The sequence below is a fragment of the Trichosurus vulpecula genome, chromosome 2, assembly GCF_011100635.1.
Source record: "Trichosurus vulpecula isolate mTriVul1 chromosome 2, mTriVul1.pri, whole genome shotgun sequence".
Lineage (NCBI taxonomy): Eukaryota > Metazoa > Chordata > Mammalia > Diprotodontia > Phalangeridae > Trichosurus > Trichosurus vulpecula.
In genome coordinates, this window is record NC_050574.1 from 324,085,009 (window position 1) to 324,108,702 (window position 23,694).

General features: G+C 39.6%; 1 protein-coding gene and 1 non-coding gene across 2 annotated transcripts in view; one reads left to right on the forward strand and one right to left on the reverse strand.

Moving 5' to 3' along the window:
• The window catches only part of PPP2R3A (protein phosphatase 2 regulatory subunit B''alpha), a 229,347-nt gene that overhangs the window by 170,802 nt on the left and 34,851 nt on the right, over positions 1–23,694 (reverse strand). The window lies entirely within an intron of this gene.
• On the forward strand, positions 10,997–11,103 carry LOC118840617. Its single transcript, XR_005009787.1, has one exon. It is a non-coding gene; the product is annotated as a U6 spliceosomal RNA (small nuclear RNA).

Consider the following 23,694-nt stretch of genomic DNA (forward strand, 5'->3'; position numbering starts at 1 on the left):
TTCTCTTATTCCCTTCTCCTGCTTTTCTGTAGGGTAAAATAGATTTCTACACCCAACCAAGTGTGTATGTTATTCTCTCTTTGTGCCAATGCTGATGAGAGTAAGGTTCACTGGCTCTGACCCCACCCCCAAAATCATCCCCTTCACTCTAAAAGCTGTTTTGAGCCTCTTTTATGAGATAATTTATCCCATTCTACCACTCCCTTTCCCCTTCTCCCACTGCATTCTTCTTTCTCACTCCTTAATTTTATTCTTTTATATAATCATCCCATCATATTCCACTTATACCCTTCCCCTCTGTCTATGTATACTCCTTTCAAATTCCCTAATAATGAGAATGTTTTTAGGAGTTACAACTATTATTATCCCATATAGGAATATAAACAGTTTAACCTTATGGAATGCTTAAGGGAGGAATGCTTAAAAGACTTCTATTTATACACTCCACTTTCTCCCTGAAGGATTATACTCAGTTTTGCTGGGCAAGTGATTTTTGGTTGTAATCCTAGGTGTTCTGCTCTCTGGAATATCATATTCCAAACCCTCCAATCCTTTCATGTAGAAACTGCTACATCTTGTTTTATCCTATGACCCCATGATATTTGCATTGTTTCTAGATTCTTGCAATATTTTCCCCTTGACCTGGGAGCTCTGTGCAGACTACTTACTCCCAGATCTATTTATGTAGGTCCTAGGCTCTAGTCTTGCATTATTTAGTATCCACTGGGTGTCCAGTAGACAGCTAAAACTAAACTCACTGTGCCCTAAACAATCTTCCCCTTGAGTGGACTGCTGAAATAGTGAAGCCCCCTCACTATGGGACAAGACCTTAACTCTCCTACCATCCACCCCCACCCTATACCCTTTCTATATTTTTAAAAACTGCTCTGCTAAGAAAGTAGAGATAAGAAATTACATCAGTAGACAAACACCTGCAAGGTCCTGTTTATCTAGCTTTTACTCCCTTTTCCCTGGTCTCACGCCTGTCTTTTTGTTCTTTGTTTTCTGTTGCTGGGAAAAGATTCCACATTTAGAATGTGAGCTCCAAATCCAGGCAATGGGAAGAAGAGCCAGTAGGGGGTGGGGGAACTCTGTGTTAGGGTCTATATTACTTGCTTTGAGCTGTATGCAACACACACACATGTGCTGGCATCATCTCGGGCCACGCTGGGGTGTGTCCTTTCTCATGAGAAAGCAATAAATTCCCTTTTGCCTTTTCTCAAGAATGGTCTCTGTTTTTAATGTGAGTAGCAGTCTCTGACCCACACACCCTCATACCCGCGAACCCCTTTAACTTCTCTATTTCTGCTGAGGGTACAACCACTCATCTAATCACCCACGTTTGCAACGTTGTACTTACTGTTGTCCCTTTACTCTCGCTCATTCCCCCTACCCTCTCATCCAACGCTAATAATCGGTCTCCTTTGCCTTCACATTTCTACCACCATAAGTCTTGCCCTCATCACCTCTCTTCTGGCCCACAGCAACAGCTACTCAATAGGCCTTTCTGTCTCAAGCTTCTCAATCTATACTCACTTAGCAAAGAGATATTCCCAAAGCAGTAGTCTGACTATGTCACTCCTATACTCAAGAATCTTCAGTGGTTCCCCCTTGACTCTAGAGGAAAATATAAACTCTAATGTTTGACATTTAAGTCTCTTCATAGTCAGCTCCAGCCTACTTGTGTGTGCTTACAACATATCATTCCTCTTCCAGTACTCAGCCTTTTAGCCAAACAGGTCTGCTGTTCTTCAAAAATGACATTCCATCTTCCTTCTCTGTGCCTTCGCACAGACATCCTCTATACCTGGTAAAGCACTCCTTTTGTAGAGAAACTTGTAGAATTTTCTGCTTCCTTCAAAGGTCAGCTCAAGTGCCACCTACTATGCAAGGCCTTTGCTGATTCCCCTTCTCACCTTGTTTCTTTTGTCCTCAAAAATGCCTTATATTGTGTGTGTGTGTGTGTGTGTGTGTATGTATATGTGTGCACAAAATTTGCATTTATTTATATATGTACATGTTGATTGCCCCAATAGAATACTGGCTTCTTGAGGTATTTCATTTTTTCTCTTTTAATTCCTAGCACAATATAGTCTGGCACATAGTAATCACCTAATAAATGCTTATTGACTGATTTTCTGGCTTTCAAGAGTTCCATAATCTGGATCTGTATTATTTAACTTCATTTTGACATATTCTCCAACACAAAACTTCAGCTTCCCTCAAACAAACCTTACAGTCCCTAACACACCAACATCTTTCCTGCCTCTACAACTTTGCTCATGGTCTTAGTAGCTTTTGAAATATCCTCTCTATTTCTCTTCACATATTCACATTCTCACCTATTCTTCAAAGACCAACATAAGTTCCATCTACTTCATTAAAATTTTTCTGATAATCTTCAGCCATAATGATTTGTTTTCTCTAGCTTTTTTGGTGCTTATCATACATACTATATAATTAAAATCTTATTACATTTACAGATGCACATGCTCCATCAGTTCTAAGCACACACCCTTTAACCCCATCCACACCTCCATCAACCCTGGATATGGTTTTGTCTACTACTGCAAAATTTATTCTTTTTTTTTTTTCGCAGGGGGGAAGGCAGGGCAGTTGGGGATAAGTGACTTGCCCAAGGTCACACAACTAGTAAATGTATCAAGTGTGTGAGGCCACATTTGAACTCAGGTCCTCCTGACTACCAGGCCTGGTGCTCTACCCACTGCACCACCTAGCTGCCCTGCAAAATTTATTCTTACATGTTTTATAAAATGGTGGTTTCTTTGTTAATGACGCCTTTTATTTATACATTATATTCATTTCCAAATATGTTCGTTACACTAGCCTTCACTTGTAACAAAGATTAAAAAAAAGTTTGGCAAAACTAGCAGTCACATTAACTGCATCAGCATATTCAACATTCCACATCCATAGCTTCTTACCTACCCAGTGAAAGAAGGAAAATCCATTTCCTCTTCTCTTTTCTGGGGTCAAACTTGGCAATTATCATTATACAGTGTTCATTTTTGTTTTTATATCATTTCCATTGTTATAGTCTGTTATTTTTTTTCTGGTTCTGTTTACTTCATCAGTTCATGTATATTCTCATAGTATTCTGAATTCTTCAGATTTGCCATTTCTTACAGCAAAGTAATATTCCATTACATTCACGTAGCAAAATTTGTTTAGCCATTTATTAATCAATGGGCATTTGTTTCTAGTTTTTGTTATAATAAAAGGTGTTGCTATGGGTATTTTTGTACATATGTGTTCTCCCTTTCTTTGACTTCCTTGGGATATATCCTTAACAGTAGGATCTCTACACTGAAGAATCATGTCCATTTCAGTCTTTTTTTTAAATGTCATTCCAAATTGCTTTCCAGAATGGATGGACACATTTCCAACTCCAGCAACAGTGTATTAGTACACCTGTCTTCACACAGTGCCTCACATTATTTCTATATTTTCCCACTTCTGCCAATTTCCCAGGAGAGCAAAGAGACCTTACTAATCTAAATTTACATTTCTCTTACTATAAATGATTTGCAACAATTTTATAACCGTAACAGTTAGCAATTTTGAGAACTGCTTAGTTATTCTGATGACTTGTACATTTAGAAATGGATCTTGGTTTTATATATGCACATACCTGCATGCATGCATATATGTATATGTGTTATTTGCACATATATCTTAACATAGCATACAGACTCAGCACAGATATTTGATATAAAGTTGCTACCCCAAGTGACAGGTTTTCTTTTTATTCTTGGTGCTTTGATTTTGTTCATAGAAAAGCTTTTTGATTTTTACCTAACAGAAATCATGTATTTTATCTTTTGTGGTTTCATCTATCCCTTTTTTGGTTAGGAATTTTTCCTTTAGCCATAGTTATCAAAGATACTTCTATCATTATCCTCTAATTGACCTTTTTCATATAGTCTTTCCATTGTTATCTGTATTCACTGTTTTCATCATTTCTTAAAGCCTGGTACTATTTCATTTCATTCAAGTACCATAATTTGTTTAACCATTCCCCAATCAAGGGTCAAGAAAATGTAAAGTATCTTACAACAAAAACAACTGACCTGGAAAACAGATCAAGGAGAAAAATTTTAAAATCAATAAATATGGGGACTTTCAGCACACATGATTAAAAAGATGGTGGACTAGACATTTTCTCTGATTCCTCTTAAACTATCAAAACTCTCCAAAATAGAAATTATATGCCATACAACAACTTCAGCTGTCTCCATGATTTAGAACATCCAGAATCTAAAAGAAGGTCAAAACAAACAAAAAACCCATGAACTCACTCAGCACTGCTCCCCTACATTCCACACTACCAGTAGAGGCTGCACTTAGCTGACCTGAGGATCAGACATAGGGTCTCACAACAAAAGTCAATCCCACAGTTCATCCCCCACTTTCTCCCCAGTGCTATAAAGATCCCAACTCCAAGGCTGCAGAAGTTTGTTCCTGCTGTGACAGACAGTCTGCGCTCTAGGGACAGAAGCCTGTTAGGGCCCCATAGCCAATGCTTTGGCACAGCTCCAGGAGCAGAAGCCTGCTGGAGGGCAGTGGTCTGTGCTTCACAGCAGAGCTGGGGCACAGAGAAAGGGGCAGGACACGTGTCGTGCCTGAGCTTAAACACTTCACCCTACTTCATCTTTGTCCCAGAGCCTCAGAGAACCAAACTATAGGAATCAAACTGGTAGCACTGGTGTAGCATTTCTCTGAACTTCTAGTGCTAGGCCAGAGAATGAGAACAGAGGAAGTAGGACAGCACACTGAAACAAATCATCCTGGGGGGGGGGGTTTGTTGGGGGGCACTCTACTAAGCCTGAGTGAAAGAGCTCAGGATCCAGTGGGCCCAATTCTGTCCTTTCCAAAGTCATATGGGACAGAGACCTAGGCTGGTGAACTGTGAATTGCCCAGCATGGGAGAAGGATGAGATGCTTTGAGATCCAGCCCCAAAGGAAACTGCCATCAGAGGGGAGGGAGTCAGACAGTGAATGATAGAGGAAAATATGGGGGGGGGGTCTTGGGGGAAGAAATCAAAATTACTAAAGATTTCAGGAAGAAGAATCACTGGAACCTTGAATGCCATGACTAAAAAAAGAGATTAGACATCCTATTTCAAGAAATCTTAAAAGAAAACTGATGAAATCTCTTAGGACCAAAGGGTGAAGAAGAAACAGAAAAAAATCTACTGGTAATCTCCCGAAAGAAACCCCAAAATCAAAATTCCAAGGAAATGATAACCAAAACTCAGAACTTTTAGGTCAAAGAAAAAATACTACAAAACAGCTAGAAAGAAGTCAAATATTGAGGAATCACAGTTATGATCACACATGATTTAGCAGTCTTCACTATAAAGAAGTAGAGAGCTTAGAATATGATATTACAGAAGGCAAAGAATATAGGCTTGCAGACAAGAAAAATTTATTGAGAAGCGCTGAGTATAATGTTACAGAGGGAAAGAAATGAACCTTTAATGAAATAGAGAATTTCTAAGAATTCCTGATGAAAAAAAGAGTCCAGTTGAGCACAAACTTTGAAATTCAAACGTTGGGGTTTAGAGAAACATCAAAAAAGGATAAATATGAGTAATCAATAATATGAGATAAAACAGGGATAAACTGCTTATTTCAAATATGAGGAGATGCTCCATGTTTCTTCTCTGAACACTTTCACCAGTAGAGGTCATAGTGGGAATCTAATTAGACAAAGCCTAGGAGTGCTTCTGTTATGTCTGGATGATCTTAAGAGAAGAATGGAAAAAGAGAGGAAGAGGAAAAATCAGAGTGTGCCAAGTAAACATTCAAACAAATAAGGAGAGGGTAGGGGGAGCAATTGATACCCAAAGCTCTCTCTCATCTAAACTAGTTAAAGGAAGGAAGAACACACACACATTTAGGTACAGAAACACATTTCACTCAACAAGGAAATAGGAAGGAGAAGACAGAATTAGAATGATGGTAGATTAAGGGAGGGATTAGTCCTAAGCAAAACAAACTCTAAGGATATGCAGAAAAAAAAACTTACAGCTCCTTTTTGAAGTGACAAAGAATGGGAAACTGAGAGGGGACACAGAAATTGGGGAATGGCTGAGCAAGTGATGGAATATAAATGTGATAGAATACTATTGTTCTGTGAGACATGATGAAAGGGATGGTTTCAGAGAAATCTGGAAAGAATCAGATGAATTGATGCAGAGTGAAGTGAACATATTCAAGAGAATAATTTATATAATCACAACAATATTGGAAAGACAAACAAATATAACAGACTTAAGAGTTCAAAGTAAGACACACACAGACAGAGATGTGGTCCCTACCCTGAAGGAAATTACATTCTAGCTGGAGAGGGTCAAGACTACTACACACAAAACAATGAATATAAAAAGAGTAATGAATATAGCCAAGGACTAATTTGTACATTAGAGACTATGAGAAATTCAAGGGACATGGCGGCCAATGTGAGTTGGAGCAGTAAGGGAAGGCTTTATAGAATACAAAGCTAGGTTTAAAGGATGAGGAGGATTTGGATAAATGAGAGTGAAATAGGTGTAGAAAACAAGATGAAAACAGGTATAAAGGCAAGAATGAGCATGCTTTATTTGTGTGATAGTGACAACAATCAGATTAGGGTGGAGGGTGTGTGTTAGGGAGTAGTGGAAAAGAAACAAGATTGAACAAGTAGGGTGGAGTCAGACTATGGAGGGCCTTGATAGCCAAGAACTCATAATTGATCATGGAGGCAATGTGGAGTCACTCAGGTTTTTTTGGGCAAGAGAGTAACATGATGAAACCAGTATTTTTAGGAAGATTAGTCTACTAGCTCCACTAAAACCTTATTCTGTTCCCTCATCATAGTACTGAATTGACTTTGGGTTCTTGGAACCTATTCCACCTGAGAACAAGTCCTGGAAAGTGCTACCCATCTGGAAGGGTTTTGAATATGAGTCCAGTGATAAACTGTGTTTCTTCTGCATGAGGGATAACGTAAGTTCATAATTACATTAGCCACAGAGTAATGAATTTTTCAGCCACAGCAATTCTTCTACATTGTCTGTTATTGCCATCTATATCTGAGGAAGCAAAGTGGTACAGTGGATAGAGTGCTGGACCTGGGGGCTGGAAAGCTTATGTTAAAATCTAGCCTCAGACTGTGTGACCCTGGCAAGTTATTTAACTTCTGTCTGCTTCAGTTTCTTGATCTATAAAATGGGGATGATAATAGCACCTACTTCCCAGGGTTGCTGTAGGATAAAGGATAAAATGAGGTAACATTTGTAAAGTGCTTTGCAAACCTTAAAATCACTATTAAATAAAATACTATTTATTATCAATGGAAGGAGTACCTATAGTAATGAAATTATTGATCTTTAATGTACTTAAGTAGCAGTCTACTAAGTGGAAGGCAGAAAGAGACTAGCGTGAGGGTGGTCAACTATTATAGAAATCCAAGTGTGATTTCAGTGTGCTGGCTATGGGAATGGAGAAAAAGATATAGATATGGAAAATTTTTTAAGAAAAAAAGTTGTTTCATAAATGAGAAGGAAAGGAAAATGTTAAGGGTGAAAAAGTACTACCTTCCCTAGGGACAGAAAGCCTTAAGGTGAATAGTCATTTAAAGATTGAGAGGAATTGTTTTGTTTATGAGCAAAAAGAATTATTTTTGTTAAAAGTGATCCGAAGAACCAGCAGCTCACCCTGTGGTATTTGCTGATGTTGTTTATCAAGCCAACTGCAAGTGAGGTACTCCCCAGGGGAGATCTGCTAGCAGAGGCGGGCCTAATATTGATATGTTAGAAAGGAGCTACGAAAGAAAATGAGGGGCTCTCTCAAAAGAGAACAGTAGAGCCAAAATGACATTAGCTGGGAGAGCTTTTGGAAAGACCAGTGGTTTCAGGAAGTACACCAGAGACCATTTAAACACCCAAAGGAGTACAGTAGATAAAAGAGCCATCATCTACTGGTTTGGTCTTACAGAAGTAACATCCTGGGGACTAACTCCTTCTGCAATTGAAAACTTGAAAAGGAAAGGAAGAGACAGTAAATGTGTGAGTAAAGAGGAAGCTTCTCAGAGAAAATGTGGTCTGAAAAAATAATGAAGAAAATAGACTAAATATGGGAGGGCAATCTTCATGGGTTGCTCAACAGTTCAAGAAGAGTCTGGTAAGAGGGAGACCAGACATCTATTTCTATTTTAGTGAAAGTTGACCTTCTTAGAGTAGTGTCTAGTTAAGGCATGGAGGCAAGGCCCAACAATAATGGATCTTGCTTCTTCAGTTCTTAAGTGACTTCAAGGAAAAACAAAAACAAAAAGAACTCCACTTTGGTTTGAACTGGAAGAATACATAAAATAAACGCCAACTAATGACTAAAAAACCTGATTACTATTTTAACAGGTGACAAGATGAGAGTAAGTAATATATCCTGAGGCTAATCAGTCACAAATATTTTAGGAGAATACAAGGAAATAAGTGAAGATATTAAGAATAACATCAAACTCAGAAAAACTTGCAAGCTAATGTGGAGGGGAGAGGGCTGAAGCAATTTTTAACAGTTAAAGTGCAGGATTCAGAGAGAGAACATGGGTTTGAATCATTGCATTTTTTGCTTACTACTTGTATATAACCTTGGGCAAATCACTTAACCTTTCTATGTCTCTATTTCTAGAATGAGGATTGAACTAGATGAGGTCTAGTATCTCTTCTATGAGGAACATGAAAAGTTGAATGAGAATTCAAAATATAAAAAAATTAGGTGTTAAATTAGTTGTTCAGTCGTTTCAGTCATGTCTGACTCTTTGTGACCCCATTTGGGGTTTTCTTGGCAAAGATACTGGAGTGGTTTGACATTTATTTCACCAGCTCATTTTACAGATGAGGAAACTGAGACAAACAGGGTTAAGTGACTTGACCAGGGTCACAGAGCTAGTAAGTATTCAAGACTAGATTTGAACTCAGGTCTTCCTGACTCCAGGCCCAGCGTTCTATCCACTGTTCCATCTAGCTGCCCCTTTTAAATGAGTGCTATGGACAAGTGAATTTACCAAAAATTTATTAAGCATTTACTACATTCCCAGTACTCTGCGGTAGAGTATACAAAGATAAATAAGCCACAGTTCCTGCCTAGAAGAAGATTATAATGTAATAGGAGAAATAAGTCACATATACAAATAATTATAATAGAATGCCTTGCTGAGAAGTTAGGCTTTATTTGGTAAGCACTAATGATAATGATTAATAATCAAATGTATGCACAAGGTATGTTAATTTGGCAATGCTATGAAGGATGCACTGAAGGAGAGAGTGAATCTGAAGGCAGACACTAGGTTAAGAGGCTATTGTTTAGTTTGTGCAAGAGATAATGAAAACCTGAACTAAGGCAATAGTGATGAAAACTGAAAGGAGGAGAAAGGTGAAAATGATATTGCAGAAAACCTTTAGAATTTGGAAACAAACTAGATGTGGGAGGGGAGGGAGAAGGGAGGGCCAAAGATGATTCAAGCATGGATGACCACTTTTTTAAATTATAAATTTATTTTTTATTTTTAGTTTACAACACTCGGTTCCACAATTTTGGGGGTTCCAAATTTTCTCTCCCTCCCTCACCTCCCCCCTACCCCCCAAGACAGCATGTAATCCAATGTAAGTTCTACATATACCTTCACAATGAACTTATTTACATAATAGTCCAGTTGTAAAGAAGGATTATAACCAATGGAATGAATCATGAGAAAGAAGAAATGAAACCAAAAAAGAAGGGTAAAAAAAGAGAGCAAATAGTTTGCCTCCATCTGCATTCAGACTCCATAATTCTTTCTCTGGATGTGCATAGCTTTTTCCATCATGAGTTTTTTGGAGCTGTCTTTGAACCTTGCATTGATGAGAGGAGCCAAATCTATCAAAGGTAGTCCTTACAGATACCGTGTGTCTGTAATCATGTATCACTCAGCATCAGTTCATACATGTTCTTCCAGGTTATAATGAAGTCCATCTGTTCCCCATTTCTTATAGCACCATAGTATTCAATTATATTCATATACCACAATTTGTTTAGCCATTTCCCAATTGACGGGCATCCCCTTGATTTCCAATTCTTTGCCACCACAAAAAGAGCTGCTATAAATATTTTTGTACATGCTGGTCCCTTTCCCACTTGTGTCATCTCTTTGGGATACAGCCCTAGAAGTGGTATTTCTGGGTCAAAGGGTATGTACATTTTTATAGCCCTTTGGGCATAGTTCCAAATTGCTCTCCAGAACGGCTGGATCAGTTCACAACTCCACCAACAATGTAACAACCTTCCAATTTTCCCACATCCTCTCCAGCATTTATGATTTTCCTGTTTTATCATGTTAGCCAATCTGATGGGAGAGATGTGGCACCTAAGAGTCGTTCTGATTTGCATTTTTCTAATCAATAGTGATTTCGAGCATTTTTTCATATGCCTATAGATATCTTTAATTTCTTCTGAAAACTGCCTGTTCATATCCTTTGATGGGTGAATACTTTTTGATGGCTCTAACCGAAAGAAACAGGGATATAAAAATGAGAGGTAGCTTTGGGGGAAAAGATATATTGAGTTTGAGGTGCTGGTGGGTTACCCCTTCCCAGTGCTACTAAGAACTATCTAGGAGGCAACTGGATACGAAGTAAAGATCTTGTTCAAAAAAGATCCCACCATCATTCCCCTCCCACTTCTTTTAAAAGAAATATGAAGTCAGATCAAGGAGGGCCTTGAGAGCCAAGAAGAATTTATACTTGATCATGGTAAGTAATGTGGAGTCACTCAGTTGTTTTTGAGCAAGAGAGTGACTTGAAAAAACCAGTGATTTTCAGAACTTCTTTCGGAAATGGCACAGGAGTGACGACAGGAAAGTGAGTGAAAAGAAACATGTTAAGAAGGTATACACTTCTAAAGAAATCCATGAATTTTAGAAGCTCAACAGGTATCATTTGGATTAAAAAAGAAAGAAGTGCTTGCTTCGGCAGCACATACACTAAAATTGGAACAATACAGAGAAGATTAGCATGGCCCCTGCGCAAGGATGACACGCAAATTCGTGAAGCGTTCCACATTTTTTCAATGCGAAGTTATACATGGTAGTTATATGAGATTCCAGGCCGTCTTGGGGAGGGAGGGGGGAGGGAGGGGAGATAATCTGGAACTCAAAACTATGTAGAACCATGCGTAGTAAACTAAAAATAAATAAATAAATAAATGAATAAAAAAGATGATTGTGAGTTAAAAAAGAAAGAAAATAGAGGTAAAGGAAGAAAGAAAATGATACTGTGATGAAAATACAATAAACCACTCAATATGATGGCCAATATGTAAAGTAAGCTTCCTAATTACAAAACTCGGACAGAGGCAAGATACAGTACTAATAGAAAACTTCATTATTTAATCATCTGTTTGAAGTTCTATTCTGCGAAAACATAAGATTAAGATATATTTGCTTTGTGAGAAGTCCTCCCTCAAGAAGGTAGGGAAACTAATAAAGGTAACTACTATTTTGAATTTTGACCACAAGGATGGCTGGTGCTATGAATATGACAGGAATGTTGGAAAAAAGTGCCCATCTCATCTTTGAGTTACCAAAAGGAAAAGGAAAGAAATGCTGGGCATAATCAGATACGTCATCTAGACCTTTTCAATGGGCGTTTCTGACACAGAAACTCCTTCTACCCACACAGACTGGGGAGTCTGTAATGTAGAATTCATAGATTTAGAGCTGGAAGGGACCGTAGAGCTTGCCTTGCCCAACTCTGCCAATTTTACAAACAAGGAAACTAAGATCCAGAGGTTAAACAACTTGCCCAAGGTGACAAAGGTGAACCCAGATCCTCCACCTCAAAATCCAGTATTCTTTTCCAATATACAGTGCTATTTCTCTGTCATTAGAGAGCTCTTGAAACACTGGATTGTTAAGTAACTTATTTAACTATGGTCATGAAGTCAGTCTAAGTCAGAGTCAGGACTCAAAAAGTCAGGTCTTCCTGACTCTAAGGCCAGGCCTCTCTATTTACCACGAAACCTAAAGGCACTTCTAAAACAGATTCCAAAACACATTATAAGTCAGACTCAAGATACAAAAAGGAATCAAGGAAAAAAGAACCAACCAGATACAAATCCCAGCCAAGATCACAGTCTAGGTCAAAATCTAGATCGAGGTCCTGGACTAGTTCAAAGTCCAGTGGCCACTAAAAGCATAACCATAATGTTTTTAGGCATGTATCATTCATTTACTCATACATCAGTTTACTAAATTATCAGGAATACAATGTTGCAACAATGCTTACAAAAAAAGTCAAAAAAAGCCCCCCCCCCAAAAAAACCCTTTTACTTTTGTCAGTTTTCTCTGTAGCAGGCAACGGTTATTATAATTAAAATGATATACTGTTGAGAAGCCACTCTTAGGAGTCCAGTTTGTTAAATGTCATGGGCAGCTACCAATTTGATTGTGGTGTCTCAGTATATTTTTGTAAAGATTCTTTTTTTATGCTTGAAATATTGGTAAAAATTGTTAGTTGACCATAATTTGCAACACTGTCCTATTAGAAAAAAAATTCATATCCATGAAAAAAAAAGTATGCATCATATTACCTCTCACCTTAGATTTAGGAAAAAAAGGTTTTGAAATATTCAGAAAAACAATCACAGGGTCTTATACTTGTTGGAAGGGATCTTAAAGGCCATCTAGTCCAAAGTATCTCAACAGGAATCCTCTCTACAAGATCCCTGACAAAGGGTCATACAAACTTCACTTGAAAACCTACAGTGAGAGGGGAGCATTCATTTTATTGAGAGGAAGACCATTTAATTTCTGGGTTATACATTTAGGTAGGTTCATAGATGGCGGAATGACTCAACCCAAGAGTACTTAGTATGAGCAGATTGATATCTGATATTTAGGTATTCAGTGGTGTGCCTTTTAGAAGAATTTGAACCTGTCGTATTTTAACATTTTTATCAATGACTTGAAGGCAGTTATTAACATGCTTACCATGATCCTAGTGCAGCCTTCTTTGGCCGATTAAAACAAGCCTAAACTCTCTTCTATATGAAAGCCTTTCAAATATCTGATAATAGTTACTATATCTTCTCTAAATCTTCTCTAGGATAAGAATCCTCAGTTCCTTCAATTGATCCTTGCGTGGTATGAATCCTAATCGTCCAAATGTTCAGGTTGTCTAACTCTGAACACTCCCATCTTATGAGTTTCTTTTCTAAATGTGGTACCTATTTCACCAAAGCCCAGAGAATTAAAAATAATACTTCAGGTATGATCTCACTAGAATAAAGCAAGACTATCAGTGCCCTCCTTCATGGCATAATGCAGCTCTTATTGTAGCCTATAATTAATTTTAAAAATTTGCCCTGTCATAATGACTCATACTCAATTTTCAGTCCACGAAAATACTCAGTTCTTATTTTTCGCAAGCAATATTATCTAGTTATGCCTTTATCTTGTATTTCCTGAAATTGATTTTTAAACCTAAGTGTAAAATAACATATTGCTCTGAATTAAATTTCCTCTCAGATCTGATCCATCATTCTCATACATCAAGATAATTTTAGATTCTGATCATTATCCAATGTATCAGCTAGTCTAGCTTTGTCACATTCAAACTGGTAAGCATGATAATTTGCTTTATTCAAGCCACTGATAAAAAGGGACCAAATTCCTCCAAATGCTACTCCACTGAAGACCACCCGCTCCAAGCTGGTATCTGCCCATTAAATGATTACTTTTTGGATAAGGTCATTTAACCAATTCTGAACCTACTTGTACCATAATCTAAACCTTCTCTCTCCATCTTGACTACATGAATAAGATGAGGGACTTTGACAGGTACTTTGTTGAAGTATAATTATACTATACCAATAGAATTTCCCTCTTCTACTAAAAGGGAAAATAAGATTAAGTTTGGTGAGATCTCTTCTTGATGAAGCTACTTTATTCATCATCATATTCAATTTTAAATGTTCAGAAAACTAGCCTTTTAATAATACAATCTGGAATTCATCTAGAATTTGAATGAAGTTCAAAATTCTAGTGTTTTCTTTTTGCCTTTCTTTATAGTCCTAGTGTTTAGCACAGTGCTGGGCACAAAGTAGGTGCTTAATAAGTACTAGTTGACTGACTATACTTTTTCCTTTTTCGAAAATCAGGATACTTATTCTCCACTCTTGTGGTACTTTTAGGTAGGTAGATTCCCAAATATTTATACATTCTGTTGTTATTTTGAATGCAAGTTCTCTTTCTATCTTTTCTTGGTGAGTTTTGTGGGCAATATATAGAAACGCTGATAAACTTAAAACTACCTTGGGACTTTTAAACAGACCATCATATTGTCTGCAAAAAGCAATAGTTTAGTTTCCTCTTTGTCTATATTTATTCCCACAACTTCTTTTTTGCATGAAACCCATGTGACCTAGGCCTTTCCATGACTTAAGGAGGTCATCAAAGACTCCCGATTCAATCAAAGACTCTAGATTGAAACAAAGGCAAGACTCAAAGGCACTTGATTGCCTTAGTGCTGAGAAGTACTCCAAAACAAAAGATAAGAAAAAGAGAAGACATAAACAGAAATTATATAAACAGAGCAAAATAACACAAATCAACAGATGGGCTTCTAGCCGTCTGACCAAGACATTATATACATAGTTACCAGAGAGAGAAGCATCAACATCTGGGTTTTTCAAAGCTGAAAGGCTCCTTAATGGCTACCCAGAGTCTCACCTGGTCAAATCACATGGCACTCTTCCAGTGAGTGAGCCCCCAAAGCAAAATGCTAAACTCAGAGTATGCATACCCTTCCTCGGGTCAGAGGGCATCACAACCATGCGACTCAAACCCATGTGACCTAGGCCTTCCTGTGACTTAAGGAGGTCATCAAAGACTCCCGATTCAATCAAAGACTCTTGATTGAAACAAAGGCAAGATTCAAAGGCACTTGATTGCCTTAGTGCTGAGAAGTACTCCAAAACAAAACATAACAAAAAGTCCCACTTTACTTGCCATTACAATCTGCCACCCAACTTTCACCTGTGGCTTCAAGGAGCTATAGCATGCACAGTGGCCACACTACAGTAAAACCATTTCAGCAGATGGGCTAAACCAGGTTGAGGGTAACTGATGGGCCTGAAATCCATCAGCGAGTTAGAGGGATGTCTACCCCAAGCATGTGAAGAATTCCCTCGTAGAACAGGTAGAAGTAAATAATTTATTCCAATAGGCCAGGAAGGCAACAGAAGCAGGTGCTGTGGAGTGCTTAGAGTTTGGTTAGACATTGAAGAAGCCAAGGTCATCCACTGAATCCCAAGCCATCACCAGTCATCTTGGCTTTTGTCTTGCCACTGGTCTTTGATAAGAGTGAGGGTGGAAGAGACAGTGAGGCTGACAACTTAGCATAACTCTAACTCACTTAAATCGAATTTATGTGTGAGTCAAAAGATATCACCCATACCATTTTACCATTTTTATCTACCTTGAAGTCCTGTGCCAACAGTAACTGATGAAACAGCAGTTGCAGATACACTGGGAGCTGTAGTCACAACCCTTCACCAAGGAGGCCTAGGGCATAGGTTCATTTCTCACTGAACTGAAGCAGCATTGGCAGCCCCCTGATAGTCTGAGCAGCCTTTTTAATGACTACACTGCTCACTTCCTGGCATGAGGAAGGGGATAAAAAAGGTGCCCTAAAAACTATTTCACCTAACCTAATCTCAGCCTGTTTACTGTGGCAGGCAGGGATCCTACCCTGTGGTTGAAATACACACACACACACAAATGCACAAAATCTTTGTGATTCCATTCACCATTAGGACATGGAATGTGCACATGCTTATGGACAACACAAAATCCAGGAGACCTCAAAGAGGAACAGTTCTTGCTGCAGGCATTATATCTAAATAGCAGACCTTAGTGAAACAAGGTTGGCAAATGAAGGCCAATAACCAAAGCTGGAACAGAATAAATGTTTTCCTGGAGTGGTCACTGTGATGAGGAACTCTGTGAAGCTGGCATAGGTTTTGCAATCAAAACTAATCTAGTCAACAAGCTTGTATGCCTCCCAAAAGGAATGAATGAGAGCTTTATGACAATGCGGTTGCCACTTGTAGGAAAGTGCCCTATATGTCAGCCATATTAATCAATATTGTTTAAGACTATTTAAAATAACTAGACAGTATAAGGTTGGAATATTGCTGTGGTATAGGAAATGGGTTGGTAGACTATGAAAAATTTGGAAAGACTTGGACTCATAGAGGAAGATGCTATCCACCCTCAGAGAAAAAGAGTACAAACAAATATAGTACGGTCTTACACAGATGCATATGAATGTATATGAGTATGATTATAGATATCTAAGTATATGTATGTGCATATATGTGTACGTGTATATGTGTGTGTATATGTGTATGTATGCGTGTGTGTATATGTACATATATCTATATGTAGATATATATCTGCTCTTAATGTAGCCTTGAGGGAGGGGGGAGGAAGGGGGAAAAAGAACAAAGTAAAAAGTGCACAGCAGAGAATAAAAGAAAACTTACAAGAAGGCAAAGAAAAGACAGACAGCTCTGAACACAGTGTGTAGTATTTATTATATAGGCTTTCTTGAAATGGAAATTTACCGCTATATATTTTGAATACTCTCTTACGTTCTGCTGTGCACCTGTCAATCCTTTTTTTCTTTTCTTATTTTGTATTTATGTTTTAAATATTTAAGTTTATAATACTTTTCTTTTTCTTATTGTATATTTAAGTTTTAGTATTTAAGTTTAAAATAAATTAATTTAAAAAAAGAAAAGTGCCACACCATCACCATCAGTCAGTGCATATGCTCCCACCATGATAAACCCTGATGAGGTCAAAGAAAAATGTTATGAAGACCTGGAGACCCTCATCATCAATGGGATGAAAGAGGACGAGCTTGTAATTCTGAATGATTTTGATGCCAGAGTAGGCACAGACTATCAGACATGGCTGGGAGTCCTTGGGAGGAATGGAGTCAGAAACAGCAAGAGCAATAGTCACTTACTACTGAAAACTCCTGTGTCTCATGACCTTCTCATCAACAACACTATTTTCCACTTACCTAAAAGCAATGGGACATTGCAGACACCCCTTTGTAGCAAACATTGGCATACTGTAGACTGTGTCATTGTAAGGAGAAGAGACAGGATAGGATATGAGAGTGACAAAGATAATAGGTGGCTCAGAGTGCCAGAGCAACCATAGACATCCTCTCCAAGCTAAACAGTCCCATTTTGTTAAAGCAGCAGCCTCAAGGCAAGATGACTACCAGGAGACTTAGCGTTTCGGAGTGGAGAAGAAAAAGAGTGGTGAGCTTTCAGAGACTTGATGCATAATGGCACAGCATTTACTCATTTGGGCCCAAACACTCATTAACATCAGGACTGGTTTGATGAAAATGATGGGGAAATTCAGAAGTTACTAAATGAAAAACAAGAACTCCACAGGGCCTAACAGCAGGATAATTAAAGGCAGCATTTAACTCTATCAAAAGTAAAGTGCAAACAAAGCTTAGAGAGATGCAGGAGTCTTGGCTCAGGAAGAAGGTGTAGCCAGAATGGCCTTTGTTTTCTTTGAATGACTCAGCTTACCTCATTGAGCCTCTGGACACTGTGGCTTGCTCTTCCGGGGCAGGAGGCCCAAGGAGCATTCCAGGGAAGCAGACAACTTCCTGTGTGATGAGTCATGGGGCTGGCTGAGGGGAGGTGTTAACGGCTATGCTAGGGGGAGGGGCCAAGTCAAGAACCAATCGGCCCTGGTCGTTCAGGCGGTGCTTGATGATGTCAAAAACTCTATAAGAGGGGAGAGGACAGCTTGAAGATCCTCTCTTCCTTTTCCGGTTGGAGCCAGCGACAGTTACAGCGACAGTTACAGCTACAGTTGGAGCCAGAGGCAGTTACAGAGGCAGTTACGACAGTTACGTCAGTTACAGCCACAGCCACAGACACAGCTGAAGCAGGAGCTGCCAGTAGCAGAGCTGACCTACGGGAGAAAGCTGAACAAAGACTTCAGGCCAGTGGGTAATCTTATTACCATAGAGGGGGAAACATGATTTTGCTTTACGCAATCATGCTTCTCTGTAGCCTCCTGGTTACTCTTTCAAGGCGTACTTATTGGGCCTGGAAGCTTTTGATCAATATATCAAAATGGGGTTGCTGGTTCATGGGTTGGTTACTGTGGAGCCTAAATAAATGTTTTGATTCTTCTGCCTTCTACTTTGAGAGTTTCTTATATCCGGCGGTTCCGAACGTTTCAGACATGTTTATGATCCTCTTTGAGATTATAAACTCTGCCCTCCTAATACATTTGGCGACCAGGATGGGATCGCTAGGTATAAGATCTCTATTTAGAAGCAGAACAATTCCAGAGGAAGAGATGAATATCCCAGGATGGGAGGATCCATTTTATTCCTCCCTAGCAAAAGAATTGGCTAAAAAAGCTGGACCCTGTGAAAACTGGGAACCAAGGCTGCGGAGAGGAGATCCTGGGGATTTGGAAAAGTGTTTACGAGAAGTTGGGATTCAGTCAGGGGCATCACTATCTAGGCAAAGCTGGACAGTGTTATCAGCCTACCGGCTAGTACACGAAAGATTGAGATTAAGTGAAAGACATAGGGGCACTCCTACCCCACAGGAAGAAGGGGAATCTCAGATAGCAGAAGACCAAACTGACTCAAATGAGAACTTTTCTATTAATGTGGCTAAGAGCAACAGGAGACCAAAAAAGCCCAGAGTGCATTTCAACCCAGCCCAGAAAGAGCCTGACTGCCTGCTTCGTCCTAGCCATGGTGGCAGAGGAAGTGAGTGGGGAGAGAATGAGACAATGTTAGGGGCTGAGGCACAAAACACTACTGGGGTTCAGGATGTGCCTCACACAGAGAATAGGAGATGGTTAAATGATCAGACAAGGGCTCGACCCATACAAAGGAGGAAGACAGAAACCCGAGGTGAAGATTCAGTTACAAGGGAAATTCAGGAAGATTTCTCACCGCAAGAGGTCACAGATATTTTGAGTAGATTCAGCCAAAGAATAGGAGAACCATTGATATCTTGGATGGTAAGACTCAGTGATCAAGGGGCCAGTGGAATATCAGTAGATGGGACAGACTGCATGAGATTCATAGGTATCAGCCATGATCCTCTAGTTCAACAAGCTTTTAGGGAACATCATCAGCAAGGAGATGGTGATAGCAGGACTACTCTGTTGGCATTAGCCGCTGTGGGATGCAATAAGAGATATGCTACTGATTCTATGTGGCCCACTGAGCACAGACCCTGGTATTCACTTAGAGATTGTATCATGAGACTAAAGGAGGAGGTAATGAAGACTGCCATTATGATAGGAACTGCAGACAAATATTACAATGATCCAATGGGACTGCCTCATAGGAATTTAATAATTAGGACAGCTCCCCCTGCTTATAAACAACTAATTTTGAATTTATTACTTGGAGAAGTAGGGAGCCGTCTTACAACAGTGATAAATAAGATTTTACAGTTACATGACTTAGGTGACTGGGGAGGGGATAGATCTCCTCGAGAGAGAAGAGTGAATAACCAGCAAACTTGGCGCCAAAGGAGAGTAACAAGGAAAGAAATGTTTACTGCTTTATTGAGAGCAGGGGTAGGTTTTGAAATGATAGATGGAATTCCAACCAATGAATTATACAGAATGTATAGAGGACTTGATAACACGAGAAATAGGGAAATAAGAACTGCTCCTGCAAGCCCACAAGCCACTCAGACTGAAGGTGACCTTGTGTGATTAACGGATGAAAACTTGTACATTTGGGGAAAGGCTGGGAGGACAATCTTAGTCTCTATCTAGGGTGGGATCCTCTTGGCTTCCTCATTATGTTCCTTTTGAAAAGAAACATTTCCCACCTGAGTTTGGCTCTGATGTTGGATCTTTGCATAACTGAAATCTCAACCAAACTTGAGATGATTTTATTTGAAGAATTATAGTCCATACTTGTCTATTCTTTTTGTCCTTTGTTTTGGCTAACCTTGTTGCTAGTTTTGTTTCCTTCAGGCTTAAGCACCCTGCACTTTCCGGTGACTGCCTAAGCATGTAGCATTCTTGGAATTCCTGCCAGCTTGTTAAAGAAATGACCTCTGGAATGGGACTTTTTGGGGGCAGGGCCATCTCTACATCCAATTTCAGCATGAAGAAGCTATGGAAAATGAGACCTTCACCCCTCACCCCAAGATTTTGAGCCCCAATCGTTCAAGGGGGGTGGAAATGATGATAGTGTTCTGTTTACTTATTTTGTGTTATCCTTGCTGTGTTGTTTTATTATTATGATATTATTGATCCTATGTAATGGATACAAGGATTTAGGGGTGGACATTTGAATTATTAATAATTATTTTGGGGATGATTGATTGAAGAGATTATCTTGCTGGGACCTAGGGGTGGATCACATTTGAATCGTAAACCAATATTTAGGAATGTCACCAAATGATATGTTTTGCTTTATAATGAATGATATGTTTTAGTTTCCTTTGTAATTGGATCACAATGTATGTTCTAGGATACATGGCTGATTAGATTATGTATCCTATAACAAGGGGTGGAGTGTAGCCAGAATGGCCTTTGTTTTCTTTGAATGACTCAGCTTACCTCATTGAGCCTCTGGACACTGTGGCTTGCTCTTCCGGGGCAGGAGGCCCAAGGAGCATTCCAGGGAAGCAGACAACTTCCTGTGTGATGAGTCATGGGGCTGGCTGAGGGGAGGTGTTAACGGCTATGCTAGGGGGAGGGGCCAAGTCAAGAACCAATCGGCCCTGGTCGTTCAGGCGGTGCTTGATGATGTCAAAAACTCTATAAGAGGGGAGAGGACAGCTTGAAGATCCTCTCTTCCTTTTCCGGTTGGAGCCAGCGACAGTTACAGCGACAGTTACAGCTACAGTTGGAGCCAGAGGCAGTTACAGAGGCAGTTACGACAGTTACGTCAGTTACAGCCACAGCCACAGACACAGCTGAAGCAGGAGCTGCCAGTAGCAGAGCTGACCTACGGGAGAAAGCTGAACAAAGACTTCAGGCCAGTGGGTAATCTTATTACCATAGAGGGGGAAACATGATTTTGCTTTACGCAATCATGCTTCTCTGTAGCCTCCTGGTTACTCTTTCAAGGCGTACTTATTGGGCCTGGAAGCTTTTGATCAATATATCAAAATGGGGTTGCTGGTTCATGGGTTGGTTACTGTGGAGCCTAAATAAATGTTTTGATTCTTCTGCCTTCTACTTTGAGAGTTTCTTATATCCGGCGGTTCCGAACGTTTCAGACATGTTTATGATCCTCTTTGAGATTATAAACTCTGCCCTCCTAATACAGAAGGCAGATGAAATTCAGTTTTATGCAGATAGTGACAATCCAAAGCACTTTTATGATGCCCTGAAGGCTATTTACAGGGCAAAGACATATGGTCCATCTCAACTCTTCAGTGCTGATGGAGCTACATTGATTAGGGCTAAGGACATGATCCTAGAAAGATAGGCTGAACACTTCTACAATGTTCTCAACAGACCATCATCAACTAATACTCGTGCCACTGACCATATACCTCTCTAGCTGAACTTCCAACTGAAGGAGAAATTTTGAATGTCATTGGTCTCTTCTCATGTGGCAAAGTGCCTGGTAGTGATTCGATTCCAGCTGAGATTTACAAGGCAGGGTGTCCACTGCTCATACAAAAGCTGACTGAAATCTTCTGGGTTATATGGCAAGAGGAGGTCATCCCCTAAGAGTTCAAAGATGCCCCCATTGTCTATCTCTATAAAGGAAAAAGAAATAGGTTGTCCTATAACATTCACAGGGTGGTCTTTCTCTTAGTCAATGCCAGCAAGATTCTTGCTGGAGTCCTCCTTAACAGGCTGATCCTTCACCTAAAAGATAGTCATCTACTCAAGAGCCAGGGTGACTTCAGAAAGGGCTGAGGAACAGTCAATATGGTGTTTGCTGCCCTAACAACTCCAGGAGAAATGCCAGGGGCAGAACAAAGGTCTGTATACATCTGTTGATCTGACCAAGGCCTTTGATAACGTCAGCTGTAAAGACTCGTGGAAGATCATGGCAAAGTTTGGTTGCCCAGAGAAGTTCATCAGCATTGTACTTCAGTTTCACGACAGCATGCTTGCACGGGTTCTATCTAATGGATGATGTTCTTGAGCTTTCCCAGTCACCAATGGAGCAAAGCAGGACTGTGTGCTTGCTCCCATGCTTTGTCAGCATGATGTTTTCAGCAATGCTGTCGGAAGCGTTCAGTGAGGACAAAAGCAGAAACATGGTCAGCTACTGCACTGACAATAAATTATTTAACTTGAAAAGGCTACAAGCCAAGACTTAAAATGAAGGGAGATTTGGTGTGTGACTTTTTATTCTTGGATGACTGTGCACTCAATGCACCCTTTGAGGCTGAGATGCAAGAGTATGGATTCATTCTCTATTACTTGTGCTAATTTTGGCCTGAAAATCAACACCAAGAAAACAGAGGTTCTCCGTCAGCCATCCCTACGTGAAACCACTAGTTACAGCAAATGGAGAAATTCTGAATGCTGTGGATAAGTTCACTTACCTTGGCAGTATACTTTCCCAGGATGTACACATAGATGATGAAGTTGATGCATACACTGCCAGTTGGCTCAGTCTTTAGGAGGCTCCAAAGGAAAGTGTGAGAGAGAAGAGGTTGCCTACCAAACTGACGGTCTACAGAGCTGTTGTGCTGACCTCATTTTTGTATACCTGTGAAACTTGGACAGTCTACCACTAGCACCATGCCAGAAAATGAACCACTTCCATTTGAATTATCTTAGGAAGATTCTGAAGTCACCTGGCAAGATAAGGTACTGCTGAAGTCATTTCTCAAGCTAAACTGCCAAGCATTCAAACTCAACCACAGAGAGTACAACTCTAATGGGCTGGCCAAGTTCGAATGCCAAATGTACACCTGCCTAAAAGACTATTATGGATTACTCACACAAGGCAAGCACTCACATGGTGGTCAGAAGAAGCAATACAAGGACACTCTCAAGTCTCTCTGAAGAACTCTGAAATCAATTGTGAGACATGGGAGACACTAGCACAGGACCACCCAGCGTACTGTGCCCACATCAAAGAAGGTGCTATGCTCTATGAGCAAAGCAGAACTGCAGTAGTTCAAAAGAAATGTAAGATGCAGAAATTTAGAGACATCTCCATCCCAAATATTCATATGGACTATTTGTTCCCCAAATAGTGGTATAGCCTTCCAAACTTCTATTGGTCTGATCAGCCAAAGTTGGACAAATTATACACTGACCCCACCATAGTGATGTCATTTTAGTCCTCTTCAAATATGAAGTACAACAACCAAGCACAGGCAACTACAACTCAGGCCTCCCAACTTTCAGTCAGTCTCATGCTTTTTCCACCATACAGATCTAGACCCTCTTCTACCTGACGACTCTTCAAATATCTGAAGACAGCTCTTATGTCTCTCCTTAAACTTTTCTTCTACAGGCTGCATCTCACCACCATTTTGTGCATACAAGGTTTGCTAGATATATAAAAGCACCTTAATGGCTCCAAAAAGAGGTGGCCTTATGTTTTCATTTTAATTTTTAAATTAAATTTTAATTCAATTACA